At 42.0% G+C, this 15,325-nt stretch overlaps 1 long non-coding RNA gene across 1 annotated transcript; it reads left to right on the top strand.

Annotated features, from left to right (window-relative positions):
• Nucleotides 1-12,952: 12,952 nt before the first annotated feature.
• LOC141720180 (uncharacterized) lies at nucleotides 12,953-13,956 on the top strand. The gene is made up of 3 exons (XR_012574222.1): nucleotides 12,953-13,053; nucleotides 13,161-13,223; nucleotides 13,793-13,956. It is a non-coding gene; the product is annotated as an uncharacterized LOC141720180 (long non-coding RNA).
• The last annotated feature ends 1,369 nt before the right edge of the window (nucleotides 13,957-15,325 follow it).

The raw sequence follows: 15,325 nt of genomic DNA, 5'->3' as shown, positions 1-15,325 counted from the left end.
TCTTACTGATTACTATGTTATTTCAGATTTGTCAAAGAAAGAAGAGAAGGTTAGACAAACTACGAATGCTGTTGTTAGAGGCACAATCATTGATGATATTTACTCATTGGTACTACGTACTAATATCCAACCATGTTCATTTTTTTTAAAATAATTGGACTATGTCTGGTCTGGTTTGATTTAGAATTATATAATTATCTCTACTTCCTGTGGGTTGTTTGGGGAACAGTTTAATGATAACTGTCTGCGTCCTGTGGGTTGTTTGGGAAAAAGTTTGATGATGATCTATGAAAAGGATTATTTTGGTGTTTATGTACATGATTCTAGGACTGAAAAGAATACGAAGATTGCAGCAGTGCCATATGGATGGAGTGCCACTCATTTTTCTAAGTTTTCGGGGAGCCTAGTTTCTTTGAGCTAAGTATGTTGATTTACTTTCGAATTTTTGTTTTTATTAAGTATTTACTTCGATTAGTTCTGTTTCTGGTTCATGTTTATTGTAAATCACTCGGTTAGCTACTGGACTTGCTATTAATGAACTGGAAAATTATCATGTTACTTTTATTTATTCTGTTTTCAGATTCATGGTTATTTTTGTTAATCACTCAATTAGCCTACTAGACTTGTAAAAAGTGATGCATACGGGTAGCTACAACATAGATTCTTAATCTATACAATCTATAAAGGTGTGTTAAAAAACTCAGATATTTATTAGCTATTTAGCTTCGTATCTATAAAGGTGTGACTGTGTAATGTAATTTTCATGTTTAAACAATGATTATATTCATTTTCAAATTTTGAACACCGATTGCTGCTTCTTGTGTTTCAGTCTTTTACTTCTTTTGGTATTAGACCTACATTATCTAGTTTTTAGGGTGTGAAATGGGCAATCTTATATCACTAGTCATAACTCATAACCAACTTTCTGCATATTTAGTAATGTTTGAATTCTGGTTTGCAACTTAAAAACATGTTTGCCTATATTTCTCTTTTTTGCAGGTGGTCAATCCATTGAATAAATATCCTATTCTTTAAATACTTTTTACAGTTTATTATGATATAATCTAGTATCTCATTAATAATTCACAAATATGCTATAACTTCTAGCTACTTGATAGAAATAAATAAATTATGATTGTATAATTAAATACTGCATTAATTGTACAAACTGTGGGCTGCTAGGCCCAATAAAAAGATATATGATACTCAGACCAGAAAGGTTAAGCCTGATGGACCAGATCCGGCCTGATGGAATAAAAAAGGCCCAAAAGCCCTGATTATTAATTAATTTCGTAATTAATTAATAAGGGACAAATCAGATGTTGAAAAGAGTCCCGATAAGGATATAAATCCTTGGAGATTAGCCTCAAGGGGACCTAAAAGGATAAGGAATCAGTTTCCTACTACCTAGGACTCCAAAGTCCATTCTAATTATGAGACTTGCCCACCAAGTCTCCTATACCAAGTCCAATTCAAGGACTCCCAACATCTATATAAGGGGTCTCACCCCCACCAATCAGAACTACGTTTTTTGGCTTGATTCTCTAATTCACAGAGATACGTAGGCATCTCGTAAAGGCAGAATTAAGCTACGAAACACGAGAGCAGCCATTAAAGGCCTTGAGCTCCCGAATCTTAGTATTAAATACAGCAAGTAATAATCTTAGTTTTTTATCCACAACATTTGGCGCCGTCTGTGGGAAAGCAATAACAACCATGGCGAGAACACGCAGAACAATTAGAGCTCTAGAGGAAGGAACACCATCAGAGACAACCCAGGTGATTTCATCAACCGTGGAGGTTCCTCCCCATTCAACTTATGCATCTACTCAGGGGGAAGCCCAGACAGGGGCAACTCAACCCCAGCTACAAGGGACAACTCCCTCGATTCAAGGTACGAATCCTCAAGTTCAACAAATACATATACCTGTGAATTCTCGACCCGTCGGGTATGAATATTCAACTATTGTTACTACTAACCCCCCTTATGGGATGCCCCTTCACCCTGAGGTTGGAGGAAGCGGATATGCTGGGCGAAGCGAAGCACGAGGGTGGTCGCCCCCTATATACGAGGTTTGGATCCTATCCCTGAGGATCGGGAATTTTCTGGTCCATACACTGAAAGAGACTCCGAATCTTCGGATGATGAAGTGGCCCCGAGAAGGAGGCGTCCTGGAAAAGAACCAATGGCCGATGGAAGGCAACGCCCCCAAAGCACCCCAGGGGCGAATCCCCAAGAAGTGAAGGAAAAGATCAGGGCTCATGAGGCTGAAATCCAAAGGCTGAGGCGTGATTTGGAGGCTCACCAAGCCACCAGACCCCACATGCCTCCTAGGGGGAGAAATCCTCCTCCTATCATAGACCTGGATGGTCCGGTAAGAAGAAGGGCTGCTGTCCCAAGAACTGATCCAAGCAATCTCCTTCCCCTTGGAGATCCTGATGATCCAACTCCACCCTTCACAGAAGAGATAATGAATGCCCATATCTCAAGGAAATTCAAGATGCCCACTATCAAAGCCTATGATGGCACGGGAGACCCCGCTAATCATGTTAGGACATTCTCTAATGCACTGCTGCTGCAACCCGTGAATGATGCTATAAAATGTCGGGCCTTCCCTCAAACCCTGTCGGGTATGGCTCAAAGATGGTAAAGTCGCCTACCCCCAAATTCTATTGGATCATTCAGAGAATTAAGTCAGGCTTTTATTAAGCAATTCATCAGTGGAAGAGTCCATGAGAAAAGTTCAGCATCTCTTATGAGTCTTGTGCAGGGAGCTAAGGAATCCTTAAGAGATTACCTGAATCGTTTTACAAAGGAGGCTTTAAAAGTCCCATACCTTGATGATAAGGTAGCCATGATAGCACTGCAACAAGGAACTAGGGATGAGTTTTTCAAGATGTCTTTGGCCAAACGACCCCCTGAGAGCATGTTGCAGCTCCAAGAGAGGGCAGGGAAGTATATCAAGGTTGAAGAAAGTATGAGGAAGACCGTAGTAAGTAATGAGCCCACTGGAGGCAAGAAACGAAAAACTGATTTGGAGTATATCGCTAAGGACAAATATCCTAGAACCGAACAAAACCCTGATTCAACCCCCAAGAAGGGAGGACCTGGGCAAAAGTTCACTGAATACGCTAAGCTGAATGCTCCCAGAAGTCAGATTTTGATGGAGATTGAGAAAGACAGAGATATTCGCTGGCCTAAGCCCTTGAAGGCTGATCCCGCCAAGCTAGATAAGGGCAAGTATTACAGGTTTCACAAAGATGTTGGCCATGACACCGATGAGTGTAGGCAATTGAAAGATGAAATTGAGTTTTTGATTCGAAAAGGAAGATTGAACAAGTATACTGGAGATGGAGGGGACAGAAATAATAATGGAAGGAAGAACTTTGAAGATCGTAGGAGGGACCAAGACGATCAGGGGCGAAACCCCCAGCCTAGAGGACCAGTTATAAACACCATTTATGGAGGGCCGAGACCTCGAGGGCCTGTGATAAACACGATCTTTGGAGGTCCAACTGCTGCTGGATTGTCCAAAAATTCCAGAAAGGCATATACTAGAGAGGTTATGCATATTGTTGGAGAAGCCCCGAAGAGGGCCAGGACAGAAGTAACATTGGCTTTTGATGATTCCGACCTAGAGGGTGTGAAGTTTCCCCATGACGACCCGCTGGTCATAACACCAATAATAGGAAATAGCCCGATTAAGAGGGTCCTTGTGGATAATGGTGCTTCTGTGGATATCTTGCTCCACGACACCTTTCTAAGGATGGGGTATAACGACTCCCAGTTAACACCAACCGACATGCCGATATATGGATTTGCTGGAGTAGAATGTCCTGTGGAAGGGATAATCAAATTGCCAACCACCATAGGTACGGAGCCAAGGCAAGCAACGCAGATGCTGGATTTCGTGGTGGTAAAGGCTAGTTCAACTTATAATGCTATCATGGGGAGAACAGGGATACATGCCTTCAAGGCAGTCCCCTCTTCCTACCATTCAGTCATGAAGTTTCCCACCCGAAACGGGATTGGAGAAGAAAGAGGAGATCAAAAAATGGCTAGAAGCTGTTATGTGGCCTCTTTGAGGGCAGATGGAGTCGGGGGGCAGGTTCTTCCTATTGAAGATATGGATGATCGAGAAAATGATGAGAATAGAGGAAGGCCAGCAGAAGAATTGGTCTCGGTTCCTTTAGACCCCGAGAATCCTGAGAGGACGACTTTCATTGGAGCCACATTAGAGGAGCCCCTTAGAGGGAAGTTAGTGAAATTTTTGTAAGAAAATAGTGATGTGTTTGCATGGTCAGCAGCTGATATGCCAGGCATAGACCCGGAGTTAATTACTCACAAGCTAAACGTAGATCCAAGCCGGAAGACAGTGAAACAAAAGAAAAGAAATTTTGCCCCGGAAAGACAAGAGGCTATAAAGCAGGAAGTGGAGAAGCTCTTAGAGGCTGGTTTCATTGAGGAGATTCAATTTCCGGAGTGGTTAGCAAACCCTGTAATGGTGAAGAAGGCTAATGGAAAGTGGAGGATGTGTATAGACTTCACCGATCTGAATGATGCATGCCCAAAAGACTATTTTCTGCTGCCTAGAATTGATACTTTGATTGATGCCACCGCTGGACATGAGATGCTGAGTTTCATGGATGGGTTTAGCGGATACAACCAGATCAAAATGCATAAGGATGACACTCCAAAGGTATCATTTATCACTGACTTTGGTGTTTATTGTTATCTTGTTATGGCGTTTGGTCTCAAGAATGCAGGAGCCACCTATCAAAGGTTGGTGAATAGAATTTTTAAGGATCTTATTGGTAGGACTATGGAAGTCTATGTTGATGACATGTTAGTCAAAAGTCTAGTAAAGACTGATCATATAGCCCATTTAAGGGAAGCTTTTGAGGTCCTGAGGTACCACAAGATGATGTTAAATCCAACGAAGTGTGCTTTCGGAGTAGGATCTGGAAAATTCTTGGGATTGATGGTCTCGAAAAGGGGAATTGAGGCAAATCCCGATAAAATAAAGGCAATCCTGGACATGGAACCCCCCAAAACTGTCAAGGATGTTCAGAAGCTCACAGGAAGGGTTGCTGCGTTAGGACGATTCATCTCCAAGTCAGGAGACAAGTGCTTGTCATTTTTCAAGTCACTAAAGAACATCAAAGACTTTGTATGGAGTGAGGAAAATCAGAAGGCATTTGAAGAGTTAAAGAAGTATATGGGTCAGGCCCCGTTGTTGGCCAAGCCAGTTCTGAATGAAGTTTTATTCTTGTACTTGGCTGTTTCAGAGAGCGCCTTGAGCGCCGTGTTGGTTAAGGAGGAACTGAAAGTCCAGAAACCCGTATACTATGTCAGCAAAATTTTGCATGGTGCTGAGTTGAATTATTCAGCCATTGAGAAATTCGCTTTAGCCTTGGTAATGGCTTCAAGAAAGCTGCGTCCTTATTTTCAAGCTCACCAAATTGAAGTGCTAACAAATCAGCCACTGAGAAATATCATTCACAGTCCCAAGGCAAGTGGGAGACTGATTAAGTGGGCAATAGAGTTGGGAGAGTTCGATCTCAAGTATAAGCCACGTACGGCCATAAAAGCCCAGGCACTAGCTGACTTCGTGGTAGAATGTACCATACCCAACCAAGAAGTCGGGGGGCAGGAAGATACCATACCTCAAGACAAGGGAGTCGACAATGGGGACAAGGAGAAAGAATATTGGGTTCTCTATTTTGATGGAGCATCAAAAACAAATTCCAGTGGAGTAGGGTTGGTTTTGCAAAGCCCAGATGGATTCTTAATTGAGTATGCCATGAAGCTAGACTTCCCAACCACAAACAATGAGGCAGAGTATGAAGCCCTGATTGCTGGCCTTGGTCTAGCTGGGACACTTAGAGTCAAAAACTTAAAGGTCCGTGGAGACTCGAAGTTGATCATATCCCAGGTAAAGGGAGAATTTGAGGCAAGGGATGATACGATGGCTAAGTATGTTCGCCTAGTAAGGGCTGTGATGACCCAATTTAATGAATGCCATGTTGAACACATTCCAAGGGAAGAAAATGCTAAAGCAGATGCGCTATCAAAGTTTGCTTCATCTGACATTGAAGAAAGTTCAGGAAGTGTGTACTTCCGTGTTTTGAAGACACGAAGCATATATGTTAAGCTTGTGGCTCCCGTAGGCTTGGGGACGTCATGGATTGATCCCATCAAGGCTCACATTCAGACCGGTTGGTTGCCAAGCGATGCAATTGAGGCACGGAAGTTAACTGTTCGAGCACTAAGGTACTCTTTGATAGATGGGATTCTATATAAAAGATCTTTCGTGGTTCCTTACTTGAGGTGTCTCAGGCCCGATGAGGCACGCTTAGCTCTTGAGGAAGTGCATGGAGGTATTTGTGGGCAACACTTGAGGGGCAGGGCCTTGGCTCATAAGATAACCCGTTTAGGCTTCTATTGGCCAGAAATGATGGCTGATGCCAAAGAATATGTAAAGAAGTGTGATCGCTGTCAGAAGCATGCACCAGTCGCCAGATAACCCCCCGAGATGCCGACCTCTATCAACTCACCTATTCCCTTTGCTATGTGGGGGATGGATATTCTAGGGCCTTTTCCTATGGCCACAGCACAAAGGAAGTTTCTGATTGTAGCCATTGATTATTTCACCAAGTGGATCGAAGCCAAACCTTTGGCCAAAATCACAACTAAGCAGGTTGCACAATTCCTGTGGGAAAACATCCATATCCTCATCACTGACAATGGAACACAATTCAACAACGAGGAATTCAAAAAGTATTGCGAAGAAAATGAAATTGAGTTACGGTTCACCTCTGTGGCTCACCCGCAAGCCAATGGGCAAGCGGAGGTAGCAAATCGGATAATCCTGGATGGACTAAAGAAGAGGATCGAAAAGTCAAGAAATAATTGGGTGGATGAGATACTTCCCATATTATGGGCCTATAGGACTACCTGTAGAGTCACGACAGATGCAACTCCTTTCATGTTGGCATATGGGGCAGAAGCAGTAGTTCCCGTGGAGATATCACATTCCTCTCCAAGGATTCAGGCTTTTGATGAAAAAGAAAATGAAGAAGGGCAGAAGTTAGCCCTAGATTTAATCGATGAAGTGCGAGATAAAGCACATGCAAAGATAGTAGAATATCAGAAAAAAGCTTCATTCTACTACAACTTAAGGGTTAAAGAGAGGTTTTTTAAACAAGGTGATCTAGTTTTGAGGAAAATAGAGGCTTCTGGTGTTGGACAGAAAGGAAAGCTCGCCCCAAATTGGGAAGGGCCGTACAGAGTCAAGAGCGTTCAGGGTAGAGGAACCTACAAGCTGGAAACTATGGATGGTTTTGAAGTCCCGAGGACCTGACATGCACAAAACCTGAAGGTCTGGATGGACTAAACAAGATGATCGAAAAGTCAAGAAATAATTGGGTGGATGAGATACTTCCCATATTATGGGCCTATAGGACTACCTGTAGAGTCACGACAGATGCAACTCCTTTCATGTTGGCATATGGGGTAGAAGCAGTAGTTCCCGTGGAGATATCACATTCCTCTCCAAGGATTCAGGCTTTTGATGAAAAAGAAAATGAAGAAGGGCAGAAGTTAGCCCTGGATTTAATCGATGAAGTGCGAGATAAAGCACATGCAAAGATAGTAGAATATCAGAAAAAAGCTTCATTCTACTACAACTTAAGGGTTAAAGAGAGGTTTTTTAAACAAGGTGATCTAGTTTTGAGGAAAATAGAGGCTTCTGGTGTTGGACAGAAAGGAAAGCTCGCCCCAAATTGGGAAGGGCCGTACAGAGTCAAGAGCGTTCAGGGTAGAGGAACCTACAAGCTGGAAACTATGGATGGTTTTGAAGTCCCGAGGACCTGGCATGCAGAAAACCTGAAGGTTTACTACGTGTAAGATAGGCTAAGTACGATTCTCACTTGTCATTGTGACAAATAGGTTTAAAAGCACCTGGAAGCTTTGCTTGCGTAGGATTTTATATTCCAGTAGAATTTACAATGTCTAGTTATTATTGATTAGGGTCGAACCCATGCTGTGTAAGGTTTTGAAAAACCAGACTTCATATTAAAGAGCTTGAAATTATTTCAATCCAAGGATGTTTAAGGTTCAAATGCATATTAAGATTGTAAAGTTAAAACAGAAAAAGGCAAGAAAAGCAACGTATAAAACATAACCCCGAAGGGTAACAAGTTCTGATAAAAATAAAGTTCAAAAAGAAGATATACAAAAAGCTAGGCCTTGGAAGGCTGAGATTCCTCAGAACCACTATCCGAAGTCTCTTCGGAAGTTTCAGTCGTTTCTTCGGACGTCTCGGTCGTCCCCTCCGAAGTCCCTGTAGAAGTTCCCTCAGCAGGAGATGATGGCTATTGAGGCGCTGCTTTGGGAGATTCTTCCACCCTGGCCTTCTTAGCGACAGGCTCGAATTCCTCCTCAAAGGAATCTTCCTCCTCTCCATCCTTGATCATGCCAGCAAGCTTTTCAGTAACACCTCCAAGCTCTGGAACCCGCACTGGGCAAGGAAAGGGCGACTGCTCAAGGACCTCGGGAAACTCATCCTGGATGGCCTCCACAGCAACGTCCCAGCCTTCCTTATAGCTAACAGGATGAAGAAGGACGTAATACTCCACCATCAAATCTTTGAATTCTTGAGTGTCCATCCAAAGTCTCTTCGGAAGTTTCAGTCGTTTCTTCGGACGTCTCGGTCGTCCCCTCCGAAGTCCCTGTAGAAGTTCCCTCAGCAGGAGATGATGGCTGTTGAGGCGCTGCTTTGGGAGATTCTTCCACCCTGGCCTTCTTAGCGACAGGCTCGAATTCCTCCTCGAAGGAATCTTCCTCCTCTCCATCCTTGATCATGCCAGCAAGCTTTTCAGTAACACCTCCAAGCTCTGGAACCCGCACTGGGCAAGGAAAGGGCGACTGCTCAAGGACCTCGGGAAACTCATCCTGGATGGCCTCCACAGCAGCGTCCCAGCCTTCCTTATAGCTAACAGGATGAAGAAGGGTGTCATGCTCCACCATCAAATCTTTGAATTCTTGAGTGTCCATCCAACCATCAAAGGCTTTTTCCTTCTGCGCCTTCAAGATAACATTTTCAGCCCGGGCCGTCTCCAGGTCAGAAGTGGAAGAGGCCAATTGAGCTTCAAGGGCCTCAATTTTTTGATTGGCCTCCTCCAACTTCTTGTTGGCATCTTCCAGGCCAACCTTCCAAGCCTTGGCTTGGTGAATTGCCCCTTGAAAATGGGCGTTAGCCTGCAAGAGAAAACAGCAAAGGTTTAGAAAAGAAAGAAAAGAGAATTGTAAAAGGCATAAGTAAAGTACGTACCGTCGCCAGAGCTTGGGCTCCAAACAGCTCATTCCCCTCCAAGTCCTGTTGAAGGACAAAATTTTGATAATCCACCGGGGAAATGGAATGCTTAGACCATTCCTTGGACAGGGCCGTGCTGCCCACAATTGAGTCCTTGCCCCGGATCCCCCAAGCAGGTTGAAAATAGGCACCTGGCCTCTGCTTGGTGCACAGAACTTGGCTGGGGCCTTCCTCATCTGGCTCCGTTGCCTGAAGAAGGAACTCCGGGAAGCGGTCACCCAGTCGAGGGTCCTTAAAGATCTTCCCGGCCCTCTTCATCCTGGTTGTCTCCAGGTCCTTCGGCTTGGTAGCCTCCTCAATCTTCTCAGCCACTGCAACAAACAAAGTCAGTTGAAAATCAATGAAATAAAAGTGCAGGAAATAAAGGAGATAAGAAAGGGAACTTACTTTTCTTATTAACGGGCGAAAGGCCGGGTTCTACCAGGACGGTCTCCCGGATAAGGTCCCAACAATGGGAAGTGCCGTTGTCTTGCGTAAGGAGGTTGAAACCTCTAGCCTCCTCCTCAGACAAAGTTATGTCATTCGGGCTCCCGTCTACGGCCAGCCCAAAGGATGATCGAAACAGGGAGCCCCAATCTCCACCTTCCCAAATAACAAACAAAAAATCTTTCTTCCACCCCAAGTTGTTGTCAGGGATGGACTTCCCATTCACGATATGGGGGATAGTGGGGCGCTGGTTGATAGAAACCCAACCCGGACTTTTATCAGGGCTGTTTTTGAACTGAAAAATCTTCCTGAAGACAGCAACAGATGTGGGGACGTTGTGCTTGGCGCATTGCGACAGATAGCACAGAATCAACCTCCAGGAATTAGGGGGAAGTTGGCAAGGGCTGATGCCCACATCAGCCAGTAGTAAAGGAATGAATGGATGAAAAGGGAGTCTAATACCTGCCCTCAGAGTATCCCTATAGACGCATAGCGCGTCCTTCTTCCACTGACAGGCCCTGTCGGCCGGACCCGCAAGAACCAGCTTAAAAGGCTCCTTGATTTTGAAGCAGCTGCTCAACTTTTCCAGCTCCTTGGGATCCCGTAAAGCACTGATATGATCGTGCGCGTCCAGATGCGCATCAGACGGATACTCGTCCCCTCGAGTGTTGATCATGTCGATTAAGGAAGTATACCTCGATCGAATAGGAAAATCATTGGACTTTCTAGCCACGTTCATCTTGGCCAAACGAGTCATTCTTTTGTCAGCCATCTGAAAAAAGTATGAGGCACGTAAATAGGCTATCTTAAAATGGCACACAATGGAAAAATAGACACGAAAAGCAAAGGGAGGAATCTTACCTAAAGAAGCACTCCTGAAAAAGGCTTTGAGCTCCGACTTGCTGTTATTGCTCTGAGAATCTTAGCAGGAGGATAAAGAAGAAAACTAAGAAATGAGAAAGTGAGGAGTAATAGCCTTTCCTCATTCCTTTATATAGGAGGAAAAAGAAGTTGAAGGGACGAAAAGCCCATTAAGAACAAAGGCCCATAAGAAGAGGCCCAGAAAAAAGAATATTCCATAATATACCTAGGAATTCTAGGGCATTCTAAACAGGGTGTGTTAAGCCCAGCAATATTTGATAAAGCCCAATGAGAAGGCCCAGCAATATTTGATAAAGCCCAATGAGAAGGCCCAGCAATATTTGACAAAGCCCAATAAAGAGGCCCAATAAGATTTGAAAAGGCCCAATAAAAGAGGCCCAATGAGATTTGAAAAGCCCAATAATAGAAGCTCAGTAAAATTTTATAGGGCCCAACAAAAAGGCCAGGCCCAAATCCAATTAGGATTTGGAAAATACAATACCCTAAATTAAAGCTAAATAAAGAAGGCTAGTGAAAGACCAGGATCCAGGTCGAAATCTAGGTCGTGAATCCTGCCCGAAATCTTTCGAGCAGACACCCGAAAATAACGGGTAAAAAAGACCAGAATCCAGGTCGAATTCCAGGTCGTGAATCCTGCCCGAAATCTTTCGAGCAGACACCCGAAAATAGCTGGAATAACGGGACTGAATTGAGGTCGAAGCTTCGACCAGGAATGAGGTCGAATAAACCAAGTATCTTTCAAAAAATGGGGATTAAAAACCCAGGTCGAAGTTCGACTAGGATCCTGGTCGAATTCCAGGTCGTGGATCCTAGTCGAAAACCTTCGACCAGGAAACAAGAAAATCAAGGAATTTTCGAACAGGATTCAGGTCGAAATATCGACTAGAATCCTAGTCGAAATCCTAGTCGATAGGCTCATGACAAGAAGCTAAAAAAAAAAAGGGGTGGAATTTTCGACCTCGATCCAGGTCGAATTTTCGACTAGGATCCTGGTCGAATTCCAGGTCCTAGATCCAGGTCGAAAATTCGACTAGGATCCTGGTCGAATTCCAGGTCGTGGATCCTAGTCGAATTCCTTCGACCAGGATGGCAAGGCTGGCCCCTATTTTCGACTAGGATCCAGGTCGAAATTTCGACTAGGATCCTGGTCGAAAAAAGGGCTGGAAATTTGAAGAATCCAGAAAATAGGGAAAATTCCAGAAAATAAGGAAAAATCCCAGAAAATTAGGGAAAAATCCCAGAAAATTAGGGAAAATCCCAGAAAAATAAGGAAAAATCCCAGAAAATTAGGGAAAAATCCCAGAAAATTAGGGAAAATCCCAGAAATTTAGGAAAAAATTCTAGAAAATTAGGGAAAAATCCCAGAAAATTAGGGAAAAATCCAGAAAATAAGGGAAAAATACCGGAAATAAGGGAAAAATTCCTGGAAATTAAGATAATTCCTGAATAAAAGGAAAAATTCATTGTAAATATGTAGGTCGCTCCACACTTTACGAAAAAACGAAACCTGTAAGGGAACAAATAGACTTAACTTCTGCGAAACCTAATCAATGTTTCCCAAAAGTTGGGGGGCAAATGATAGGGATAAATAAATTATGATTGTATAATTAAATACTGCATTAATTGTACTAACTGTGGGCTGCTAGGCCCAATAAAAAGATATATGATACTCAGACCAGAAAGGTTAAGCCTGATGGACCAGATCCGGCCTGATGGAATAAAAAAGGCCCAAAAGCCCTGATTATTAATTAATTTCGTAATTAATTAATAAGGGACAAATCAGATGTTGAAAAGAGTCCTGATAAGGATATAAATCCTTGGAGATTAGCCTCAAGGGGACCTAAAAGGATAAGGAATCAGTTTCCTACTACCTAGGACTCCAAAGTCCATTCTAATTATGAGACTTGCCCACCAAGTCTCCTATACCAAGTCCAATTCAAGGACTCCCAACATCTATATAAGGGGTCTCACCCCCACCAATCAGAACTACGTTTTTTGGCTTGATTCTCTAATTCACAGAGATACGTAGGCATCTCGTAAAGGCAGAATTAAGCTACGAAACACGAGAGCAGCCATTAAAAGCCTTGAGCTCCCGAATCTTAGTATTAAATACAGCAAGTAATAATCTGAGTTTTTTATCCACAACACTACTTCACCATTTACACTCAAAGAGTATAACAAATAGAATGGACATGTAACATATTGATAGCAGAAATTTGTTAGTTCTTAGAATAACCACTCTACCCTCTTTTAAAATTTTAGTATTTACACACATGGATACATATATGTTAGAAACTAGAGTATCTCAATTTTAAATTTTGCAGGGCTGGTGATGTCATTGATCGGATCTTTACTAACAATGCTAGTTGTAAGTTTTCTCTTATTTCATAAGCAATAACTTATATTTTCCTTTTAAGTATTTTTTTCCATTTGGATATAAAATACTATCATTGTTAATAGAAATTTATTTTGTAGACTCTCATACTCCCCTGTGCTTGCTTTCTGAGCATATTCAGGGCAAAAGTTACCCCCTTACAGGTAACGACAATACTTTATTTTCTTTTCCTCTTCTTCTATGTTATTTGGTAGAATATCAACAACTAAATTTTTTTTTTGCAAATATATTAAGGGCTGGTTATTTAAAATAAAAAAATACATTTGGGTAAGTAGCCCAGCAAATTCCCTGTTATCTTGGTAACGAATGGTGGAGCGGATACCTTCTCTTCAATAACAAGAGGTTGAATATAATTAGGCCACCTTTAGTGAAACTTTAAAAAAAATTGTGTTGTTTGTAGCTTTAAAACAAAAAGCAGATTTGCAAGTTGCTAGATGAATCATAAAAATCCACAGGTCATATATTTTTGTTTACATGATATATGTACTAGAATTTTACATGCCTGGTCACAATTGTAACTGCATAATTCTAGGATTGGATCTTTAATCTGTAGTAATATCTGTTATAGGGTCAGTCAGATCAGAGTGAGATATAAAAACCTTCATAGTAAGGTTGTTAAGCTAGGTCATATTTCCTGCCACTTTGTCCGCAAGGCGCTTCTTAACATGTATGCTAAATGTAATGTTTTTGATGACTGCGTAAAACTGTTCAGGAAAAATAAAATCAATGATGCAGTGACCTGGAACATTGTTTTATCTGGGTTTTCGGGGTCCCGGATTCATGACAGTGACGTGATGAGATTGTTTTTCAAAATGCATTCTGCTGAGGACCTTAAACCTACCTCTGTCACTATTGATATCATTCTTCCTGTTTGTGCTCGTGCAAGAGCTCTGGGTTCAGTACATTCTTATACGATAAAAAATGGATTAGAATTAGATACCCTGGTAGGAAATTTACTGGTCTCTATATATGCAAAATTTGGTCTTATCTGTGATGATGCAATTGCCGTATTTCATATTATCACTGAAAAAGATGTTGTTTCATGGAATGCTATGATTTCAGGGTTTGCAGAAAACAAATTTACAGGAGAGGCATTTAAACTGTTCTACTGGATGCTAAAAGAGTCTGTTGTACCAAATTGTGCAACTATTGCCAATATTCTTCCTGTTTGTGCTAGTGTAGAAGAGGATGCTGCTCATCATTTCGGGAAAGAGATCCACAATTATGTATTACATCGGCCAGAACTAATGGATAATATTTATATGTGTTTTAATTGGAGATGATACAGTGATATTATTGAAACCTTTGTCTTATTTCTGATTTGCAGGATTCACCAATTCATGTACCAGTAGAACAATTTCTTACATTAAGGGCATTTGATGCCCCACCAATTGTAATAGCTCTAGCTGCAATTGTAATAGTATCTTTTTGGCACATCAAATAACTTGTAATGAATTTAGTAGTTAGTATGATGTTGGGGTTGTTTGATGTATTTTGTGGATGAAACTTGTAATAGGGTTGTTGGATGATGTTTTGGATGGCTAGTAGAAATTGTTGAATGGTTATTAGGATAATTTTCATGGGCTTCTATAATTATGAAATATTATCTTGCCAAATTTTTAATTAAAGCATTGCATTTGATATCTGGGTGTTGCATTATAAAGTAATAGTAATGTTTTTACCGGATATTGTGGTGTTGCATTAGCTATATAAGCGTTGCTTTTAATTATGTTTTACTGTCCTAAAAGTTGATAAAAAGCGTTACATTACATACCAGTGACGTGGCATGTGGACTGCTGCTGACGTGGCATGTGGGCCTCACAACTTATGTGGCATTATTAGTGGGGCCCACTACTGACGTGGTGCTTGTGTGGGGCCCACTGCTGACGTGGCATCCACGTGTCACGTGCTGACGTGGCCTTAATGTGGGCCCCACACATGGAGTCTTACTTCCAGCTTATGTCAGAGCCAACACTTTTTGGTGTTGTATTTGATGTATATACTATTGCATTACATCTATTAGGCAATGCTTATTAGTGTTGTTGTAGACCCCCAAAAAGCGTTGTATTAGGCCTCTAATACAACGGCAGCACATGTAACGCCCCTTGGTGTTGTATTATTGAAAATGCAACGCTTTTTTGACATAAGGCAACAACTGAAGAGCATAGCATTTGAGCACTTATGGCGTAGTGAGGTTTTGGATATGATAAAAATGTTCAATTAAAGAAAGTTTGTTCAACACCAT

The sequence above is a fragment of the Apium graveolens genome, chromosome 1 (genome assembly GCF_009905375.1).
Source record: "Apium graveolens cultivar Ventura chromosome 1, ASM990537v1, whole genome shotgun sequence".
NCBI lineage: Eukaryota > Viridiplantae > Streptophyta > Magnoliopsida > Apiales > Apiaceae > Apium > Apium graveolens.
The sequence above is the reverse complement of the archived record's forward strand: the minus strand, read 5'-3'. Positions and strand labels throughout refer to the sequence as shown.